Source organism: Desmodus rotundus, chromosome 3 (genome assembly GCF_022682495.2).
Source record: "Desmodus rotundus isolate HL8 chromosome 3, HLdesRot8A.1, whole genome shotgun sequence".
In the NCBI taxonomy this organism is placed as follows: domain Eukaryota; kingdom Metazoa; phylum Chordata; class Mammalia; order Chiroptera; family Phyllostomidae; genus Desmodus; species Desmodus rotundus.
The window spans coordinates 78,800,242-78,821,666 of record NC_071389.1 but is presented as its reverse complement, the minus strand read 5'-3'; the positions used below and the strand labels follow the sequence as shown (position 1 = coordinate 78,821,666).

Genomic DNA, 21,425 nt, shown 5'->3' with positions numbered 1-21,425 from the left:
ATGTCCCTACCAGCTGGAGTGAGGAGCTGTGAGCTGTGGGGTGGGAACTCACTCTTCCCTGAGTGCCAGGAGTCAACAAAATTCTCTTAAATGAGGTGTTTTGTAAAGCTCTTCAAATAAACATATTCAAGACTGAACTAGGGGAAGAAACAGAGGGTGGGGAAGTGGAGAAATGGAGGAATCAGAACTACAAAGTAGCCCATAGCCCATTTGCACAGGCTTCCTGTCTGAATGCTTTAGGGCGAGAGCCCAGCTTCTGCCTTGCCCAGAGCGCACTGCAGCCACGCACCAGAGCAGTGCAGAGAGCGCGCCAGGGCTGTTGGAGAGAACATGCCATCCCGGGCCTTCAGAAGAGGCGGCTCTTAAAGCCCAGCCCCCCAGACCCTACTCAGGTGTGGGCTCCTACCCTGGGGCCCGAGCCTGACCTTTCCACCTGCCTCAAGGATGATACTGATAATGTCATGCCTCACAGTCTTTTGTTTGCTTGCTTTCCCAGCCAGGACAAAGTGTAGCCATTGTTCTGGCCTTTCAGCTTCTGAAACATTTTCCTTTACCTCTTCTTTCAAACTGTGTCTAAATGACATGGAGAAATGAAACTGGAGCAGTCAGCGCTGCGGCCCTGTCTAAGGTTTGCAAATGAATGACAGTGACTGTGGCTTCCCTCGCCCACCTGCATGTTTAACTCAGGCATCAGTGAGCTCACCCCTCAGGACTGGTGCAGTGGCGACCCCACTCTAATAACTTCCCGGGCAGAGGCAGAAGTGACAGCCAGGCCTGAATCATATGTCACTGCCCACCCCTTACCTGGGGCAGACAGCCTCTGACAGGTTCCCACCACATCTGATGCACCCAGTGCTGAGTCTGGCCCCGCAGCCTGCGAGAATGGGGCCCTCCTCCCTGTCCAGCCTCTCTCCCCACACCACCCCCAAGTAGGCTATGTTCTAGGAAAAAGACCCATTCTTTCCTGAAGATTCTCTGCACCTTTCCACTTCTGTGCTTTCAGTGAAGGCACTGCCTTCACTGGGCTGCCCTTCCCCACCTCTCCCTGTTGCAGTCACAAATGCTATTTCCCCGGTGAAGCCTTCTGTGACTTCTGGAGCCAGAAGTGATCCTGGGCTTCATCACCACTTTTTGAACTGTTATCTCCTGTCCATCTCAGCCAACAGCTAATCTCCTCAGCCCCCATCTCTAGTGTGGGCCTTCAGCTTTCTAGACCCATTTTTGTTCCACAAACATCCACTGGAGTTCTTTGAGTTTCAACTACTATATGAGGTCCTGGTGGCGTGAGGAGGAATGACAGGCTAAACGTGCCTTTGAGGACGTGAAAAAGCCAGTGGAAGACAGGCAGGTAAATACCCAATTACAATGAATTGACTAAGGCACAGGAACTGGGTCCTGGGAGTACACGGGGAAGGGCAGGGCCAGAGCTACTGACGTTCTGGTGTGTCCAAAGAACGAGTCTCTGAGTGGCTGAAAGAAGGGCCCATGTAGGGGCATGTTTGAAAAAGAAGCTGGGAAACCGTATTTGTGATGGTTAATGTATATGTCATTTTGTCTGGAAAACACTGTACCTGGATATTTGATCAAATATCATTCTAGATTTTTTTGTAAAAGTTTGTTTTAGATGAGATTACCATTTAACTCAGTGGATGTTTAAAGCAGATTACCCTTCATAATGTGGGTGGTCCTCATCCAACCAGTTGAAGGGTTGAAGAGAAAAAAGACTGACCTTCCCAGAGGAAGAGGGAATTCTGCCAGCAGACTGTGCTTGGACGCCAGACACAGTACCAGTTCTCTGGGTCACCAGCCTGCAGATTTTGAACTTGCCAGCCTCCACAATCACGAGAGCCGGTATCTTAAAATAAATCTCTCTCCTTCTCTAGAGATAGATATAGATAGAAATAGATGATAGATACATACATAGAAAGTTCTCATCTACTGTTGTCGATAGGTTCTTGGAAACTGTGACTAACTGAAATGACATATAACAAAACCAGTTTTACCGTAGGTAATTGATGTAAACAAGAGCTGGGTTCCTATGGCATATCTTTGGTCACAAAAACATCTGTGTAAAGACTCAAAACACTTCCAAAATGAAGCATTAAAATAAAAGTGAGCCATACGTACACTTAAGAAAGATTGCCTTGACTGGGCGGCTCAGCTGGTTGGAGCATCGTCCCAAACCCCAGAAGGTTCTGCGTTCGATCCTGGTCAGGGCGTGTTTTTGGGTTGCAGGTTCGGTCACCGATGGGTGAATGTAAGAGAGGCAACTGATCGATGTTTCTCTCTTACATCATTTTTTCTCTCTCTCTCTCTTCCTTTCTCTCTCTAAAAACATCAATAAAACATATCCTTGGAGAGGATTTTAAAAAATGAAAGAAAGATAAATAAAAATGAATAAGATAACTGTTTTCCAGCTCAGGGTTGCGAGTGCTAGAGCCTACCTCACAGCTCAGGGTGGAAGGCAGAGCCCAATCCTGGACAGGTATAGAGGACAAACTGTTTCGTGGCCTGACCACTGTCTGTCCAGCAGCTGGACCCAGGCCAGAATGGAGATTGCTTACCCCAAACTCCCCTTAGAGACTGTCTGATCATAACTGATACTCATTCTGACATAAGGGAGCACCCTCCCCTGCCTCCCGCTGCGTGCTGGCTCCTGGACCAGGCCATTGTCCCGACAGGGTCAAGCATGTGAAGTAATTTCCCACGCCTGGTAGCGTTCTTGCACTAGTGCTTGTGACTGTTCCCACCCCGCCCCCGCCCCTCATCTTTACCCTATGTAGTTCTTCAGTGTCTGTCATCTTGCAGTTGCCCAAGACCAGCCTGTTATGTAAGCTTTCCTTAATAAACTCAGTTAGTTGCCAGACTGGAATGACCAGCCTCTTTCTTTGGTATTCCCTTGCCCCGAGGTAGGCATTTAGTCTCTGGGCTCTCCCTTGGGCCTATGTGTACTAACAACAGGACACTCTTCCATCGGGGGGCGCTCCCACACCCACAACACTCGCTCATACAGGGATGATTTAGACACACCAATTCACCTAATGTGCACGTCTCTGGAAAGTGGGAGGAGCCCCACACAGACATGGGGAGAACGTGCAAACATTGGTTCTGTTTCTCTGGAAAGCCCTGACTGATACAATATTGATCCAGATTACAAAGGAAGTTGTGGGTCCAGCTATTCTGCAGACAATAGAAAAGCATCAGAACTCATTAAGTAGGTGAGTGGTGGGTCAGAGCTGTATTTAATAAAGGCTTCTTTATTAAGTGGGGCAGGTTCTAGCCCTGGCCTATTTAATAAAGGCTTCTTTTCTAAATGGGGCAGGTTCTAGCCCTGGCCCAGTTGCAGCTGTTAATTTTGGGTACCCAGCCACCGCAGGGTGCCTGTCCCCTCCCTGCTAGCAGTGGGGTCCTGGCACGTCAGCCATCGGTAAGGCTTTCTTGTCCCATGACCTGCAGTGTTTGGAAAGCTGGCCCTTTCTTCCCATCCCCACAGACTCTGGTTGGGCATTCATCATCAGAAGCTGCAGAGACTGTCCTGCTGCACCTCTCCTGCTCCTCCCATTCGGCAGAAGGGTCTGCTCTGCCCTGCCTGCCCTGGGGAATAAGCTATTGCTTTCTGGAAGCTAAGTGAAGAAAGTGGTGTGTGGATTGGGAGTGACCCAGGCAGAGCTGCTGTCCGGGGCTGGGCCCGGAATCACAGACGAGGCCACACAGGGCCTGCTGAATGCTGTCTGCTCACCAATAGACACTGAGAAGTGAGTGGCCCTCCACAGGGTGAGATGGGAAGAGCCAGATTAAGGCTTATGAACTGCTGACTTTAGGACTGCCCTGCCTCAGCAAGTGATGGACTGGTAAGTAGGGCCAAGGAGTGCCCAGCTCCGGAGAGTGGATCCGGACTGCGAGGGCGGGCAGTGCTCCCACTTCAGGCAGGTGGAGCTCGCCAGAGCCCAGAAGGTCACCGCGTCACCGTCTGGCAGAGAGAATCACTTAATTCCACACCACACTGGTTCATGTGGCTGAGGACGCTGGTTTTTCCTGTTGCCATCTGACCAGGCTTGGATGCTGGAGGAGTCCAGCAGTAGATGTGGCTGTGGGTGGCAGGAGAAGGCAAAGGCAGGGGGAATAAGGCAGGGCTGACAGTTGTCCCGGTATCCTGTAGACTTTCTTAAATTAGCAGTGGCAGAGGAAATAGGAAAGAAGAACCAGAGAGTCATCAGTCAGACTTTTCCATACCATCTGTGATGGGGAGCAGAGAGCTGCCAAGGAAGACTGTGTGCTACAGCTAATTGGTAGAACTTGAAATCAGAAGTCACATGCCACTCCACTAAATCAAGAGGTTTTTCTTTTCTTTTTCCCTCCCTCCCTCCCTCCCTCCCCTCCTCTCTCTCTCCCTCCCTTCCACCCTTCCTCCCTCCCTCCCTCCCTCACTCCCTTCCTCCCTCTCTCCCTCCATTCTTCCTTCCTCTTTTCTTTATTTTCAAAACACAAAGCTGGCTCTATGGAGCTTCAAAGTAATGGTAATACTAAGAAAACGCAGATCTAAAGATTTGAGAAGCATGTAAGCTCCAGAGTCAAGATTAAACAGCATCACATTTGCTGGTCTAATGTAAGGAGGTGCTAGCTGTGAGTGCAGGAGAAGGTGGGCGGGGGAGGGCGGAGAGAGAGAGAGACATTGATATGAGACGGAAACATCCATTGGTTGCCTTGTAGTACACACCCTGACCAGGGATCGGACCCACAACTGAGTATATGCTCTGACCAGGGATCGGACCCACAACCTTTCGATCTATGGGGCAATGCTCCAACCGACTGATACATACTGGCCAGGGCAGAGTTTTATTTTTTTAAATCTTGCTACACATTGAATCCCTAATTTGTAACATCATCTGAGGGGTATGCTTTTTCAGAGAAAATAGTCACAACTGGGTATCGGCATGCCTCAGTTTCTTACTTCTTTCTATTACTCAGGATGAGGCATAGTTTCCCCACCGGGCCTATGCTGCCACGTCAAGCACCACCGGGCCCCTGGTGTACTGAGCACCCCACGTCTTGGAAAAAGTAAGGAGTTGAACCCCGGAAGATTTTAGCCTTACTTAGATACCTCAGAAGCCTCAGAGGGGGGCTTGCACTTCTTAGAGGTGGAGTGTTTCCGTCGTTCCCCAAGCGGATGAAGGACGCGGGGCTCTGCGGAGCTGTACGACTTGAACTAAGTTGACAGCCAGTGGTTTGCAGAGCCAGCAACTCACTAGGCTTGTGTGCTTGGAAAACCAGTTCTCCTCCTGCCACATCATCTTCTTCCCACTCCCTCTTCACAGTCACTAAGGGACCAATGGATTTGACAGTCAAGAGATGGTAACAGAGTGACCTAAATGCCGCTGTGGGCATGGGGGGTGGGTGGGGGCAGCATGGAGGTGGAGAAAACTGACTCTGATTTGCTTTAGCCCATCTCTCATCCCTCCAGCCTTGACCTCTCTGTCTGCAGAAATTTCTGCCCTGCGCTGACACCCAGGTGATGTTATGCACAGGTGCAGAGAACTGGTTCAGGCACGGTGTTGTCTGAATGCAGCAGTGTACCTTTAAGCACAGAGAAGCCAACACTGTTCTTTCTCCCCTGGGGCCTGTAGCCTGGCAGCCCAGCCCAACACTCCCTCCCACGCCACCTCCAGGAGTGAAGCTTCATCTTGCCTTTTCAATAGCACGCTTAACAGAGTGACCCACCCAAGCTTGACCCTGGAGCCTGTCACTGGGGATGGGAAGGGTCATAACGTGGTCCCAGCTGCCTGGGTCTGGGATCTTTCTTTCCACCAGCTTGACACTCATTGGGGCGTCTTCAAAAGGTCTCCCCATGGTTGGCAAGACCAGTACACTTTGCTCTTTTCTCTAGCTGAATTGATCATTTTTAAATTTCAAGTTTGTTCTCTCCCTATCGAGGTATCAAATCAGTAATTGAAATCCATTTTGGCTACATAGACTCTTGAGACTTTAAACATTAACAAAGAACACTGTTTTCCAGGACACAAAGACACGAACCAATAATGTGTTTCTCCTTGTGAAATGGAATAAGTCCTAGTCTGAGAGTTGGAAGACCTAGATTCGAGTTCCAGCTGCTTGAACTTGGGTGGTTTTGCACAGTTCTTCATGTGCAAAGCAGGGTTCCTGGTGTAACCTCCATGCAGGGCAGCTGTGAGAATCAGAATTCGATCATGTACATGAGAGAACTCTGCACTCTGAAAGCTTAGGCAGATGTCAGACATCGAGAGTTAAAAAATATTCCGAGTGCTTCCTCCTCCAGGATCCGCAGGCTCAGAGCTCAGCTCTCACGTTGGTGGTGAGAATGCGTGGGCTGTGAACTACACAAAGGCCCCGTGTGGTCTGGAAGTTTTTATAGTCTCACTACCTCACCTCCATAAGAATCGGTAACAAGGGCCTTACAGGCCAAGAGAATTGTGTTTCACTTCAAATGGTCTAAGCTCACAGGGGTGTCCAACCTTTTGGTGTCCCTGCATCACACCAGAAGAAGAAGAGTTGTCTTGGGCTACACATTAAATGCATTGTGACATATTATCATAAAAAAACCTCATATTGTTTTAAGTAAATTTACAGTTTTGTGTTGGGCCACATTCACAGTCATCCTGGGCTGCATGGGGCCCATGGGCCTCAGGTTGGACACCCCTAGAAGGCAGAGCAAAATGGTCGCATTACCTTAACATTATTTTATTCCTTCCTTCCTTCCTTCCTTCCTTCCTTCCTTCCTTCCTTCCTACCTACCTTCCTCCCTTTCTTCCTTCTATTCTCCCTCCTTCCTTCCTTCCTTCCTCCCTTTCTTCCTTCTATTCTCCTTCCTTCCTTCCTTTCCTCCTTCCTTCCTTCCTTCCCTCCTTCCTTCCCTTCTTCCTTCTCTCCAACTTTCACTGACCACCACGTAGGTCCTATTGAGGACTTGGGATATACAATTGATTAGGTCACATTTTCTGCTCTTTGGTTGCTTACTGTAGGGAGAGAGACAAATGAGTAAACAAAGAAGTAAAATAATACACGAGCAAGTGCTGTAAACTAATCAAGCAGCCTCCTCCCACCTTCTCTCCCTCCCTTCCCTCCTTTCTTCTCTTTTTCCCTCCCTCTTTCCTACCCTTCCTTCTTTTTTCCTTCTTTCCATTCCTTCATTCTTGACATACAACAGGGTGCTCCAGGGGAGCCGAGAGTCCCTTTTCTTTATTCTTAGAAACACTAATATAGGAAGGATCTGCTTTTTTCTGAAGCTGACTGTATAGTGTTTGATTTTCTCTAAAGATAGAAGACAGATTTCTTTGTTTATTGCAGAATAACACTTTAATGGACATTTTGGTTATGAAACTTGCAAATCCCAGATCATCTGCTGGAATAGAATGGTTAAGACAACAAGAATCTAAATGTTTTGCATAATTAAATGTCTTTACTGAGGGCAGAATTGCAAGTCTCAGATGATGATTTTCCTCTAGAAACAACTTTTTTCTCCTTCTCTGGAAGCCTCAGAAAAGACCTTCCTGTATATCAAGTTGTTTTTTTGGGAGCTGGGCTGGGCTGGGCTGTTCATCACCAGCGTAGAGCAGGGCCTCACAAGGGCAGTGCCTGGCACACACTCTGAGGAAGGTCAGGCCCCTGGGCTCCAACAGCAGCCAAACCTGCTGTTATCCCTGAGCCTTCTCCAAAGCCTTGTCAATCATTGCAATCTGTACTTAGAACTAAGAGAGGTCCAGGGTTCGAGCTTGGGCAAAGTGGTTCTGGAAGTAAGAGAAGTCCTGGGAAGCCACTGTCCACCCCATCATACAGGGACTGGACGTGGGCGGGAGGAGCAGACAAGAGCTGGATGGAGGACAAGGCAAACTGCACAGTGAGGACACCGTCCCTTGGGGAGTAGCAGAGTACAGAGCTTGGACCAGTGATTCCAGGGCACGGTTGAGCATGTCACTTCTATAGGATGAAGGGTTGGGGGCACCTGGGTGTCAGGGAACTTCACCTAGCAATTTTTCACCTGCTATGTGCCTAACATGCCAGCCTAGAATCACTGGCTGAAATTCTTTGCTAAAGAATACAGAGAACATCAGCCCACACTTGCTCCCCAGGGAGGTGGCCAGCATTCTTTAAGGGCAGGGCAAGAGTGGACCCTGAAGTCAGCCTTACAGCGGTGGGTGAACTTGAGCTGGGGTTTCAACAAGGCACCACCCCCTGATTGCCCATTCCTCATGCACATCCTATTTTATAGTTTGCACTCCTACCAACACTTGGTTATATACTGGGAGAAGGAGGGGGAGTAGGTTTACAGTTGCGAGTATGCAAAACACAGACTTTATTCTTGTATTATTTATGAATTATTGTACCATTTATGTACAACTGCAAACCTACTTTTGCCTACCCCCCTACTCTGCTTATGCTCTGATTTTCCTCTTCTCAACCAGGCCGAACCTCTCTGAAGGCATCCTTCCCCTCACGGGGTTTCCATAAATACCTGTGGAAGAGCAGCTGGTGCCTAAAGGTCTACAGCTCCTTTTCACAAGGCCTGTTGGAGGCACAACAGAACCGGAGCTTAGGAACGCAGGATCATAAAGCCCGAGGATGCTGGGTCTACCCGCCCGGAATAGCCTACACCTCACCGGGTCTAACCTCCTGAGAATCCACCTGTTCCTGATTTTTCTAAAGGCTCTAGTAGGTCTGCACAGGGGAAGAACCTGAAAGGAAAGAAGGTAATACTCAGGAGTGCAAAAAGGGTCTCCCGTTGGCAAACACTGTCCCTCGCTGTAAAAGTCACACTCGCGGGAAGAAACATACCGTCGTGAAGTTCACCAGCTTTGGACTCAGACAGATCTGGGTGACCCCAGAGATCACTCACTGGCTGTATGACCTTAAGTCACCTATACATAGTTTAATCATTTAATTTTCAAATCCACCAAGGAGGACCTGTTGTTAGTCTTATTAAAAGTAAGGAAAAGGAGACTGGAAGAGGTTCTGGTGTAAGCAGTGCGGCACGGTGCACAGCCACGTGGGGTCTGCGGTAGGTGCTGGCAGTTGTTACTGTTGCCACTGGCGCTGACCCTGGGCCTCTCCAGGCGTAGGTTAGCAGTTTTGCCTCTGCACTGTAGTGCTGATGGTGCTGTAAAGAAGGCTTGCATTTGTAGAGCGCTTCGGAATTTACAAAATACTTTCCATTTGTTATCCTCAAGAGAGCAGCACCCGCTTGAGGAGCTGGCCCTGAGAAAGAGGCCTTGGCAACCAATTTTTCTACTTCACAGAAGAGGAGGGTTGTCTGTCCCCTTACAAACTCACACAGACAGACGTGTGGTCTGGTGCACAGCTCTGGGGAGACACCCCGTGTCCCCATGTCCCCTCCATCCTAACGCCCCTCACTGGTCCAGACCTGGAGATTCTGGGAGAGGCAGCGGCGTGGGGGCCCCTGTGAGGCGTTTGGTATGGATACGAGGAGGGGCTGCACTTAGGCCTCCAAAATGGAGGAACTTTCCTATGAGACCCAATTCTTTATTACTGAACCCTAAATAGTTTATCATTTTTTTTGCTGTCTTTTTTGCTTTCTGCAATGGGTTGAGTGGTGTTCTCCCTTCTCCCCTCACAAAAAGGCTCATTCAGTTACTCTTTTCAGAAGTACTAGCATTAAGGATCTCAAGATCATCCTGAGTTATGCAGATTGCCCCTGCATCCAATGACAAGTGTCCTTGTCAGAGACAAAAGAAGAGAAGATAGGGCACTCAGAGGAGAAGAGGCCATGTGAAGACAGAGACAGAGATGGAGCGGTGCGGGCATGAGGCAAGGAGCACGTGGGGCCACCAGAAGCTGGACGAGGTGAGGAAAGATTTTATGGCCCCGCTGACACCTTGATTTGGGACTTGCAGCCTCCAGAACTGTGAGAGAATAAGTTTCTGTTGTTTTAAGCCATCAAGTTTGTGGTAATTTGTTATGATAGCCCTAAAAAACTAATATGCCAACACATACACACACACACACCTGCCAAGAAAGAATGAAGAAAGAAATAAGGAGAAATACTGAAATATAGCTCTTCACGCACTCTTGACATTTAGACAATGAAACAGTCGTGTGCACGGAGAAGTAATGCTTCCACGAGCTGAGGAGTTGAGGGACAGACCAGTGGGAGGTGAGTGCTCTTTCTTTTTCTTAATCCTCACCTGAGGATATCTTTTTTTAAAACATTGATTTTAGAAAGAGAAGTGAAGAGAGAAAGAGGGAGGAAGGAGGAAGAGAGAGAAGGAGAGACATCAATGTGAGAGAGAAACATTGATTGGTTGCCTCCCAAATGTGCCTCTCCCGTACGTGCCCCAGCTGGGTATGGAACCAAAACCTAGGCATGTGCCCTGACCAGAAATTGAGCGTGAAACCTTCTCCTGTACAAGACAAAGTGCCAACCATCTGAGCCACCCGGCCAGGGCGCACACTTTTTTTTTTTTCTCACTCTAAAGCATCAGGGAAAGGCTGGTGGATTCATTCATCTGCTTTAAGCAGTTGTCCCATTTGTATTCCCTCCAAACTCATCGGTTCCTCTCAATCACAGAAGGGAGTTGCTGAGCACAGCCTGACATTTTCCAGTTCTTGGGTCTGCGCCTGGAATCAACAACCTTCACCAGGCAGGCTGAACAAATCCCCAAGATGTCAGCGCAGAATTCCTTTGACTGCCCAGATGTGGCTTTTCCTTCCCTTTCCCAAAGACAGTGCAGCATGTCTCAAGGCTCCGTGTTAACAGATGAATGTTCTCTAAGCAGAATCATAAATATAGCTTAGGCAGAAGCCCTCATGGCTTCAGGGGAGTTCAGGCCAGGGTGGTCCTCCTTGCTCGGGATGCAAGTTTGGCAACTTATTTAAAGGAGGTTAGTTAAGGTAATGGAGCAGCTTTGTTTACTGGCCCAAATTTAAGCTTACCTGAAACCTGAGTGAGTGGCAAGCCAAGATGCCAGAAAGCTCCCTCAGCCACATAAGGTCTACCTTCACATGACTGGGATATGTCCCAGTGTAGCTCATGTAACTAGTTCAAGGAGTGAGGAGGATGAACTTGATGCTTCCTCACCATCCATTACAGTTCCTTCCCAGCTCTCCGATGTGTCTGTCTGGTCCCATAGCTTTCCCTGTCAGTTTTAGGTCTAAAGAAGATTCCCTTTAGAGGTTTAAAAAGTCTAGTTGCATCTAATCCAAGCTTGAGTGTCTCCAGGTAAAGCCCGCAGTGGTAGAGTACTAGTGGGCCCCACTTCTTCGGTATTTCCTCAGCTTCTGTCTCACACTCACCTCCCACATCCTGGGCGGGCTCAGCCTCCGGGGTGAGAAAGAGGAAGAGAGGAGAGGCAGGAGGCGACTCACACTGCCTGCCTCCAGGAAGGCAGGCACCCAAATGTTTGTGAGTTCTTTGATGTTTGAGAGCTCTGATGTTTGTGAGTTCTTTGAAGATGTCCTTCAGGGGAACCCCCTTCGGGGGCCATCTGCCCACTGAACGGCTCACTGGTTCAGTGGTGCAGGTGGCGCCCCTCTGACTGGTCCTCTGGATTTTCCCTCTCAGCTTTGTTTCTGAAGGTTCACCCTTCATAGCCTGTTCTTTTGTGCTCACTTCCTGTTCTAGGCAGACCTGTGGGGAGGGTCCCTTTCAAGGCAGCTCAAGCCTCTGCATCTTCTACAGGGTTCACTCTGATCCTCCGGAAATGCTCTCTCACTCAGCCAAGCTAGGAAGGCAGGCTGCTCCCAATTGCCCACTTTCTTCCTTTGCTCTCCAGAGAGGGAGCCTCTGGTCGGACTTCCACTTTCAGAATGCCACAGGCAAGGGTCAGACACCAGTCTCTGTGTGGGTCCTTCAGACACCTGGGTCACATCAAATTCTTCAAGGAATTCCCTTTAAAGGCCCCTCATCTGGTCTCAGGCAGGGAGACAGGACCTCCCTCCCTTGGTGAGGGGAAGAGAACCCAGAGCCCCTCAGACAACCAGAAATCCTCCCCTCCATTCTTTTTTCTCATCTTTCTTACCGCACTTGCATATTCTGCAGGTGACAATAGGCTTTAGGCCACCAACGTGGTTTAGGGCATGCTTTAGGAAGTCCTGCATAGGTGGTGCAACTCCTTTCGTTGAACTTGGGTGCATTGGACAGTGTGTTAGTCCCACTCTTGGGCCCTCAGCCGAGGATTCACTGATTCTGTTTTTAGCGTGTTCTTGTTTCTGTAGTCTCTTCCCCCCACCCAATCCGCAACCCGCCTCCCTTGGGGCCGTTCTACAGCCTCTTCTAAGCCCTCCCTGCTGGGTGCCTGTGACTTCTTCAGGGCAGTATGACAAACTTCTTGTGGGATAACTGATTTCTAGTCCTAAGACTTCCTTGAGACTTGCAAACTCTGGCCATGCCAGGCTTCAGCCAAATGTCAGTGTGTCTGCATTTGCTCTAGCTCCTGAAGACTTCCAGAGAGAGGGCAGAGATGGGGTCAGATCCACGGAAAGGGAGACAAGGGCAGAAGGTGGGGGGCCTGTGAGTATCTCTGCTTCTCTGAGGCCCTTTCTAGTGTTGGTGCCAGGGCCACCTGTGCTCCCCAAGTACATAAAAGAAAACTTAGGGGCTGTTCTGTGTTGTGCTTCTCTGGTAGAACCTCCATCTAATTATACAAGAGAATTTATTGGGGTGACATTGGTTAGTACAATTATATAGGTTTCAAGTGTACAGTTCTATAATACATCATCTCTATATTACACTGTATGTTTATTAGCCAAAGTCGAGTCTCTTTCTGTCACCAGCATATCCCTTTTAATAGGAACATTTTGACCTCAATCCTTGCCAATCACCTGGAGCTAAGATGCTAAGTCTGGCCATATTCTCACTTTAAGATGAATGGCAGCACTTTGTTCAAATGGACCCTTTCTGCTTTGCCACACAGGGACATTGCATTCAGTCTATCAAGACAGGTGGGCAGCAATGTGGGGACAGGGACGTGAGCGGGTAGGAGTCAGAGGCAGAAGAAGAAGAAGAGCCCACCCAGGGAGAAGATGGAGCTTATGTTCCTCTGGGAACCTTGAGTAGTAATGTTTGGTTGGTGTGCAGTGCATGAGTGGGGTGTGGGGAGCAGGGGCAGAGTGGGGGGGCAAAGCTAGAGGACCAAGCAAGAGACAAATTATGTTAGGCTTTGCTGGTCAAGCCAACGATTCTGAATTTCGTTCCGAAGGCAATGTGAAATACTACAAGATTTTAAGCAAGGGATTGACATGATTGACTTTATGTTTTAAATCCTCTGATTGCAGTATGAGCATAGATGGGATGGGGTGAGATTAGCTGGAGGCGGGGAGACCAGGTGGGCAGCTGTTGTGCAAGTCCAGGGAGTAATGGACTTCCCGGACTAAGGCCACACCATGGGATAAAAGAAGTGGAATGAGGTCCAGAAAGAGCTGGGGAGCGGGGAGAATCAGCAGGTGGGGACTCTGCAGGCAGAAGGTAAGGAGCAGAGGGGCCTGGCTTGTGGGGCCTTTCCCTAGGGTGGGGTACACAAGAGGGATGTATGTTGTATGTGGGGGTACACAGTTACTTGTGTGGGGTCTCCCACACAGGGTGTTTCTGGACACCCCAAGTTCCTTGATAACTCTGTCTAAACCAATTCTCTCCCTCCAGCTCTAGTCCTTATTTCACTAGAGAACAGTATGTTTGTGGAATAGTTGCCAAGAATGCCTTTTCCCCACATTCCCAGCTGAGGAACCATGGATAGATGCTCACCTCCAGACCTGGCCCTTGCAGCGTTGCAAAGGCAACTCCACATCTTGGCATGTTCCTTGGGTACAATGACTCCTGTCAGCTGAGCCTTCCATGCACTTTGGAATGAAAAGTAACTTTTTAGTCTCTACATTGGGACTTCCCACCTTGATTTAGCTCTCATTTGGTCTGCCCATTGGGCATTTTGACGCCAATCAAAGGTCTGATTGTATCAAACTAACAAAAGTTCTTGTTTAGGTTTTTCCTTTCTTCTTTGTTACCTTTGCTTACTTAGCACACTTAAAGTTTAATGACTTAATAGACTGAATCACCTATGATATTGAACCTGTTTTCTCACCTCGGCACCCTGGGAGATCATGTTGCCCAACTCCCCTTGGCAGTAGGCTGGGGCCATATGAGTGGGGTTTGGCCAATGGAATGTGGCTAGAAGAGTCGTAAGCTGCTTCCAGGCCTGGCGCGAAACCCTGTGTGCAGTGGCTCACGCTCTCTCTTCTTCTGTGACAACTTTAAAGGCCACATATTTAAGATGTTGGCAAAACAAGATGGAATGAACTTAAATTCCTCGGTCACCTCTGGGAAGAAAGCCACCAATCTGCTTGATCCAGGAATAAATCTTCTGTATCAAGCCACTGAGTTTTTGGATGTTGTTTCTGTAAGGTTCTTTATCCTGACTCATATACAAATACAACATCAGATCAAGGTTTTCTTCTAGGATTAGTAAAACCTCTCGTCTGCTGGTCTCTGTGTTGAAGCTTACCTGCCAGGGCCTCATCTTGTCAGACAGCACAGCAGCACGGCTTTCTACGGCAAAGTGCATCAGTCTCTCCTGAGAGACGCTGACAACAGGAAATATATATATTTGCTGCAGTTTTGTTCCTAAAGCTAATTCTTGAAGCATGCTCTTGCTGACAGGTACAAGCTTTGGAGAAAATCATAAGGTACTAGAACACAGGCAAGAAAAGGGAGTAGAAACAAATCTTCATGCTTCTGGACAAGACTGAGTTTTAAAATAGAAATTGAGATGATAACACTTTGTGGGGCTAGGCAGCAAGCCCCTCCCCCATCTTGGTGCTTCTCTCTTTTGTGGGGAGCGACTTGTTGTCCTTCAAGTATTCATCCCCATCACCCCGGGGACAGCTCAGCATATCTTTTCTTTCCAGCTGAAAGGCCAACGCGCAGGCGGTGGGCACTCAAAGGTTAGGGATGATTTCAGATGAAAGCAGGCTCTGGAGAAATCAAAACCATTGTGTATGTAAACAAAACACTGAAGTTTTTAATGTTTTCTTTTTCTCTAAGGGAAGGATGTTAAATTTTGTTCCCGCTCTAAGGGTGTGATGATGTACCCTCCACAGAATGGGAGTGGAGCACTGAATCGCTCTGAAGGGCTCCTGAAACCACAGAGAGAAAAGAACAGTAGGGAGTATAAGATTCTTTTTAAAATTATTCAAAATCGAAAATAAATTATAGAAGTTAATTTTTCTACTAAGAGAAGTTGAAGTGGGACTTGTGGGGTGGGTTGGGGGGAGTGATGTGTGGCTGGGTAGAGACAGAAGCACAAAGAAATGGAAACAAAGGTGTGGCACTGGCAAGAGAACCAGCTCTCTCTCTTCTAGTCTATACACGCATGCACACGCAACCATGTACCTGTAACTTACACTTTACAATAAAGGAAGATTACCCGAAACTTCGCTAAAATGTTTTACTTTCTCCCCAAGATCTGAAAACATACAGGTATTCTGCAAAATTTCTCTTTCTCTCCTTTGTTTTGGACGAAAATTTCAGGTTAGAAACGTCTAGTTACCTGTTTTTGCTGACCCTTTTATCTATAAATGAGCCAAGGTACTCCTTATTTCTAGGTATAAAGTCATTGACCTTTCCTCTTCCTGTCATTTTAAAAATGTCAGCCTGAAATTGTGAACTTGAGATTTAATTTTTGCTTATAGTTGCTGACAAAGCCTCTTAATTCATTTGGATTTAGGCTGTCTATGGCAGATGCAATTTAGTTGGGAACAGAACTAACTTGTGGTTTGGAGGTTACCTATCCACAGCTTGTTTTTGTTTTGAAATCTGACATCTTCTAGTGGAGTTTAAAGAGAAGAATTAGCTGCATTGGATTCTAATCCATCAACCAGTGGGTGATTTGGATTGAATCTCCAATGATTTTCTAGTTTCCATATTCGAAGAATCTAGGACCCTGATTGGCCCTCAGCTGGGCATAGCTGCTTTGTGGGTATTGTTTGCTCTCTTGCTTTTTTTCATTTTCCTTTTTTAAAAAAATTATCAAATTTATGGGGGTGACATTGGTTAATAAGATTATATAATTTCATTATCCCTTTTAAGCAACAGTCCCTTTGCTGCTTAAGTATTTGTGATCCCAAGGTGCTGGCATGAGGACCTGCAGAGAGCGGAACCATTACTGCGTGGAGTATGTATCCTTTGGTAAAGTGTTTGGGGAAGGAAGTTAAATGCTCCCTACATTTACATGAGTTATGGATTCAAGCCCTAGTTTTATTAGATTATTCTTAGATTTAAATTCTCAAGTTAATTCAGTCAAATGTCCAGTAAAAATATTTAAAAAATCAGTTACGTTGGTCCCATATTATCGGCGTTAATGTAGATCCAAACTACGTTAATGTTAACCACATTAACGTAGTTTGGATTTATTTGCTCCTTACAGGTAATCAGGCCATCATTAAAAAATTATTTTTTTATTTTTTAAATATATTTTATTGATTATGCTATTACAGTTGTCCCATTTTTTCCCCTTTATTCCCCTCTGCCCTGTACCCCATCTCCCTCCAACATTCCCCCACCTTAGTTCATGTCCATGGGTCATACACATAAGTTCTTTGGCTTCTCCATTTCCTATACTATTCTTAACCTCCCCTTGTCTATTTTGTACTTACCATTTATGCTATTGATTCCCTCTATTTTTCCCCCATTCTCCCCCCACCCCTCCCTACTGATAACCCTCCATGGGATCTCTATTTCTGTGATTCTGCTCCTGTTCTAGTTGTTTTCTTAGTTTGTTTTGTTTTGTTTTTTTTTTTTAAATTCAGTTGTTGATAGTTGTCAGTTTGTTGTCATTTTACCGTTTGTATTTTTTATCTTTTTTTTCTTAGGTAAGTCCCTTTAAGATTTCATATAATAAGGGCTTGGTGATGCTGAACTCCTTTAACTTGACCTTATCTGGGAAGCGCTTTATCTGCCCTTCTATTCTAAATGATACTTTTGCTGGATAGAGTCATCTTGGATGTAGGTCCTTGCCTTGAATGGCTTTGAATACTTCTTTCAAGCCCTTTCTTGCCTGCAAGGTTTCTTTTGAGAAATCAGCTGATAGTCTGATGGGGACTCCTTTATAGGTGACTGTCTCCTTTTCTCTTGCTGCTTTTAAGATTCTCTCCTTATCTTTAATCTTGGCTAATGTGATTATGATGTACCTGGGTGTGTGTTTCCTTGGGTCCAACTTCTTTGGGACTCTCTGGGCTTCCTGGACTTCCTGGAAGTCTATTTCCTTTGCCAGATTGGGGAAGTTCCCCTTCATTATGTTTTCAAGTAAGTTTTCAATTTCTTGCTCTTCCTCTTTTCCTTCTGGCACCCCTGTGATTCAGATGTTGGAACGTTTAAAGTTTTCCCGGAGGTTCCTAAGCCTCTCCTCATTTGTTTGAATTCTTGTTTCTTCATTATATTCTGGTGGAATGTTTATTTCTTCCTTCTGGTCCAAACCGTTGATTTGAATACCATTTTATTTCCCTTCACTGTTGGTTCTCTGCACATTTTCCTTTATTTCACTTTTCATAGCCTTCACTTATTCCTCTATTTTGCAACTATACCCAACCATTTCTGTGAGCACCCTGATTACCAGTGTTTTGAACTGTGCATCTGATGGGTTGGGTATCTCTTCGTCACTTAGTTGTATTTTTTCTGGAGCTTTGATCTGTTCTTTCATTTGGGCCATATTATCTTGTCTCCGTGGGCCTGTTATGTAGTAAGGGGCAGAGCCTTAGGTATTTGCCAGGCCAGGGCAACCCATGTTGCTGCGTTGTGACCCTGTATGTGGCGGAGGGGTCCGAGAGGGAACAATGTCGTTTGCTCAGCTCTCAGCTTAACCAGCTTTCAGTCACTTCCCCCACAACCCACAAGTAAATTGGGTCCTTCTGTTGCTGATTCCCGGTGGATGGGTTAGTATACATTCTAGGACCCTGTGGGTCTCTCCAACGCTCTCTGGTGAGTCTGGGGGTTTCTCCTGCTGCCTCAACCCCCACAGGATTTTTAGTCAGGAGTTTTGAGGCTTGATGTCCCTACACTGGAACCCTGGGTTGTGTGGTCTATCTCACTCCCCAATTAATCCTCCAGGTTTATCCACACACACACACACACGTGGCACCACCCGCTCTGCCAGCTGCCGTCTTGCTTCAAGTCCTTTCTCTGCCCCTCCTCCTGTGTGGTCTGGATGAATGTTTATTCTTTAACTCCTTGGTTGTCAGACTTCCACACAGTTTGATTTTATGGCAGTTCTGGTTATTTTTTGTTTTTAAATTTGTTATTGTCCTTCTTTTGGTTGTGTGAAGAGGCAAAGTGTATTTACCTATGCCTCCATCTTGCCTGGAAGTCCCAGGCTGTCTTTATAGAAATCTTTGCCTTATGCCACGAGGAAGCTGGGACCATGTGCCAGCAGCAGATCAACCAACCAAAGGGAATCTCTCACCACTTTGAGTTTTAATATAATGAATAAGATAGGCATTACCTGGAAATTTTATATACTTGGTATATTTATACCTGTAAAATAGTAGAATAAACAAATGTTCTTGTAAATAACAACTTAACTTTTTAGATGGTTTTATTATGAAAATGCATATTACAAACACATTTCCTTCATTACCACTTTTAAAAACCTAATATTCATAATTTTTCTACTTAATATTCTATGAATTGTATGGCAACACGGGTACAGGGTCAGGACAAATAAGAAGCCCCCTTCTGCCCCTCCCCCCCCCAATTGTGTGCTATAGCTGGACCATGACTATTTCTGGAGTATTTGTACTCTGCAAGAATGATACTCCGGTGCAGTGTGTATCTATAAATCATATTTCGAATTCTGCACCGAATGAACTCATCAGCAGCCTTTGCCCATCGTGTTCATGCACTGACAGATCCATCCCCTCGCTGGTGCTGATTTCTCCCTGCGGTGTGCGGAGATCATTAATCTTGTGTGTTCTCTTACTCTGTGGTTTTTTTTCTTTCTTTACTGAGATTTTAAAACAGATTGAGCCTGTTTCCACTGCTCTTTGAGAGATTTGTCATGTGTTCTCCTTTAAACAGTTAGTGTAAAAACCAACTACTTCAGTATAGCTGTATTCATGGGCAGTAATTCTGTTGCCAGGGTGGGAGCCTTGTCTTTGTCATCCTTTCTTGTGTCAAAATCGGGGGAGAGCACTGCCAACAGAAGCATTTATTAGTAGGCATCTGAGGAGATGCCCAGGAATCATCCCGATTAGTGATTCTTCTCTAGGCCCTGTGAAGTCACTCGTCCTGCTTCCTGAGTTGCGTTGATAAGGAGCTGGAGATGCTCACCCAGACTGACCGCCAATAGCAAGTGAGATGGGAATTCCTGAAGGCCCAGTTGCCTCTGTAGTTGAAGCTTGCAATGAGCAGGGCTCTTGGCTGTGGAGAAAGGCTGTGTCTGCACAGGGGCATAGCAAAGAGGATAGAATTATGTAGTGAAGACAGGTGTTTCGAGAGATCAATGTTTGCTGAGTGAAAGAAGGGGTGTACAAGACTGGACAACAAACTTTAGGCTTTTTAGTCAGAGCTTCCTTCTCTGGGGCTGGTTATTTCCTTGTTTCTTTCCAAATGATTTAGGAAATAATCTCCGCTGCCCATTTCATGTAGTTTCCATTTTCTCTAGTAAAAAGGTTTTTTTTGCTTTAATATAATTATTTACAAGTGGCAAAGACACATCTTTGTTGAAGGTTTACACTACTTCTCACCCCACATTGAAATTCTTTGTAGGATTAAAAGCAAGTAGTGGCACCCTGGCTGGTGTGGCTCAGTAAACTGAGGTCCGGCCTGTGAACCAAAGTGTTGCCGGTTCAATTCCCAGTCAGGGCACATGCTTGGGTGGCAGGCCAGGCCCCCATTTGGGAGTGCATGAGAGGCAACCACACACTGATATTTCTCTCCTTCTCTTTCTTCCTCCCTTCCCCTCTCTAATAAATTAAATTTTTAAAAATAAATAAATAGAAGCAGGTGATGATAAATCCTCACAGAAAAAGGTGGCACGTTCCTATCAGCCTTAATCCCCTATCAGAATGTATCTCTTTCACGTTCTATTTACCCAGTGCCCGGGAAGTGGCAGGTGGCCTGTGTGGTGCCTGCTCTGAAAGCACCTTTAAACTCCCGTGCTGATTTGGTAGAGGCACCAAATAAAGAGACTGCTTGACCACATTCACAAATTTGTGCTGAACCCTTCTCTCTCAATCAATCATGACACCTTATTTGGACCCTCCTAATTAAAATATTGCTATCCATTTTCTGAGTTCCAGCTTTTCCATTCCTCTTCCTCCTCCCCCTCCTTTTTAGGACTTGATGTGAAGCTTGGTGTGATCTCTGGCTATGAACATGGATTCTCTTGATGGCGATCTTGGCTCTACCCTGTCTGTACTTTCATGTCACCTGAGCATACATGATTCTGGTTACATTTGGTCCCAAGACCTTCCGGACCCAGCACTGTCGCCTCTGGCATTGATTGTACCAGGTTCAGTCCAACCCCTTGGGCCGGAGAGACAAAAGGCCCAGCTGATAATGTGATTAACAAATATTTGATTAAATCTTCATGATTAAAAAAGAATTTGATAATACATTGGAAAGAATCCAATAATGTACATGAAAGTACTTGTTCACAGTTGATTTCTATACACTTCAGATACTATAAATTGAAGGCAACAATAAAAATAAGTAGCTGCTGTGTATTTGTGTTTTAGCTGTAGTGGGGATTTCTATCTGAGTAAGAGGCACCGAGGCTAAGAGGAGGAGGCTGGATTTTCATCGCCACCTCTGAGCTCCTGGAGGCAGTGAGCTCTCCTTCAGCATTTACTGAGCCCCTGCTGGGTGCCTGGAAGGGTTTTTGGGATGGCTAAAGAATTTGTGTTCATAAGACATAATTTTAGTGGGAGAAGAAAATAATAAAAAAACGAGCAAGCACATAATTAAGAAAGTATGTAGTCTACCACAGGGATTCTCCCTGAGCCTTTGGAGGTAAACCGATTTGACCCCTTGATCTCTAAATCCCCCCTCTAGAAGCTCTCCACCCACCATAGTCCTCCACCTGCGAGCTCTTCTTGCCACTATGCCCAGCAAATTAGTCAGGCCACAGTTTGTAGAAGCCCACAGATTCTGGTTGGTTATGAGAAACTGCGGTGAGTGGGATGGGGAAAGGGGTGGGTGTTTTTTTTCTTCCTTCTAAGCCTAGAAATGTGATTTACCTTGGGGTAGATATTTTTAAGTTTTTTGGTCAGAGACCTTCATCACGCCCCTTTTTAAAGAGTCCATTGTCCAAAAGTTCACCATGTGACAATTACCAGTTTATTGTCTTTCAACTCCAAATTCACCCTTCAGGACCTGCTCTGCAGTAATGGCATTGATTCTAAAACCTTTTCCCCTGTGCACAGTGGATTCAGGTTAGGTTTTGTCAGTAGGGGGC

General features: G+C 46.5%; 1 long non-coding RNA gene across 1 annotated transcript in view; it reads left to right on the top strand.

Moving 5' to 3' along the window:
• The window catches only part of LOC123480271 (uncharacterized), a 29,224-nt gene extending 8,530 nt beyond the window's left edge, over positions 1 to 20,694 (top strand). Inside the window, exons 2-3 of the long non-coding RNA XR_006656191.2 lie at positions 8,436 to 10,141; positions 20,306 to 20,694. This is a non-coding gene — a long non-coding RNA (uncharacterized lncRNA). The remainder of the gene's footprint in view (positions 1 to 8,435; positions 10,142 to 20,305) is intronic.
• The last annotated feature ends 731 nt before the right edge of the window (positions 20,695 to 21,425 follow it).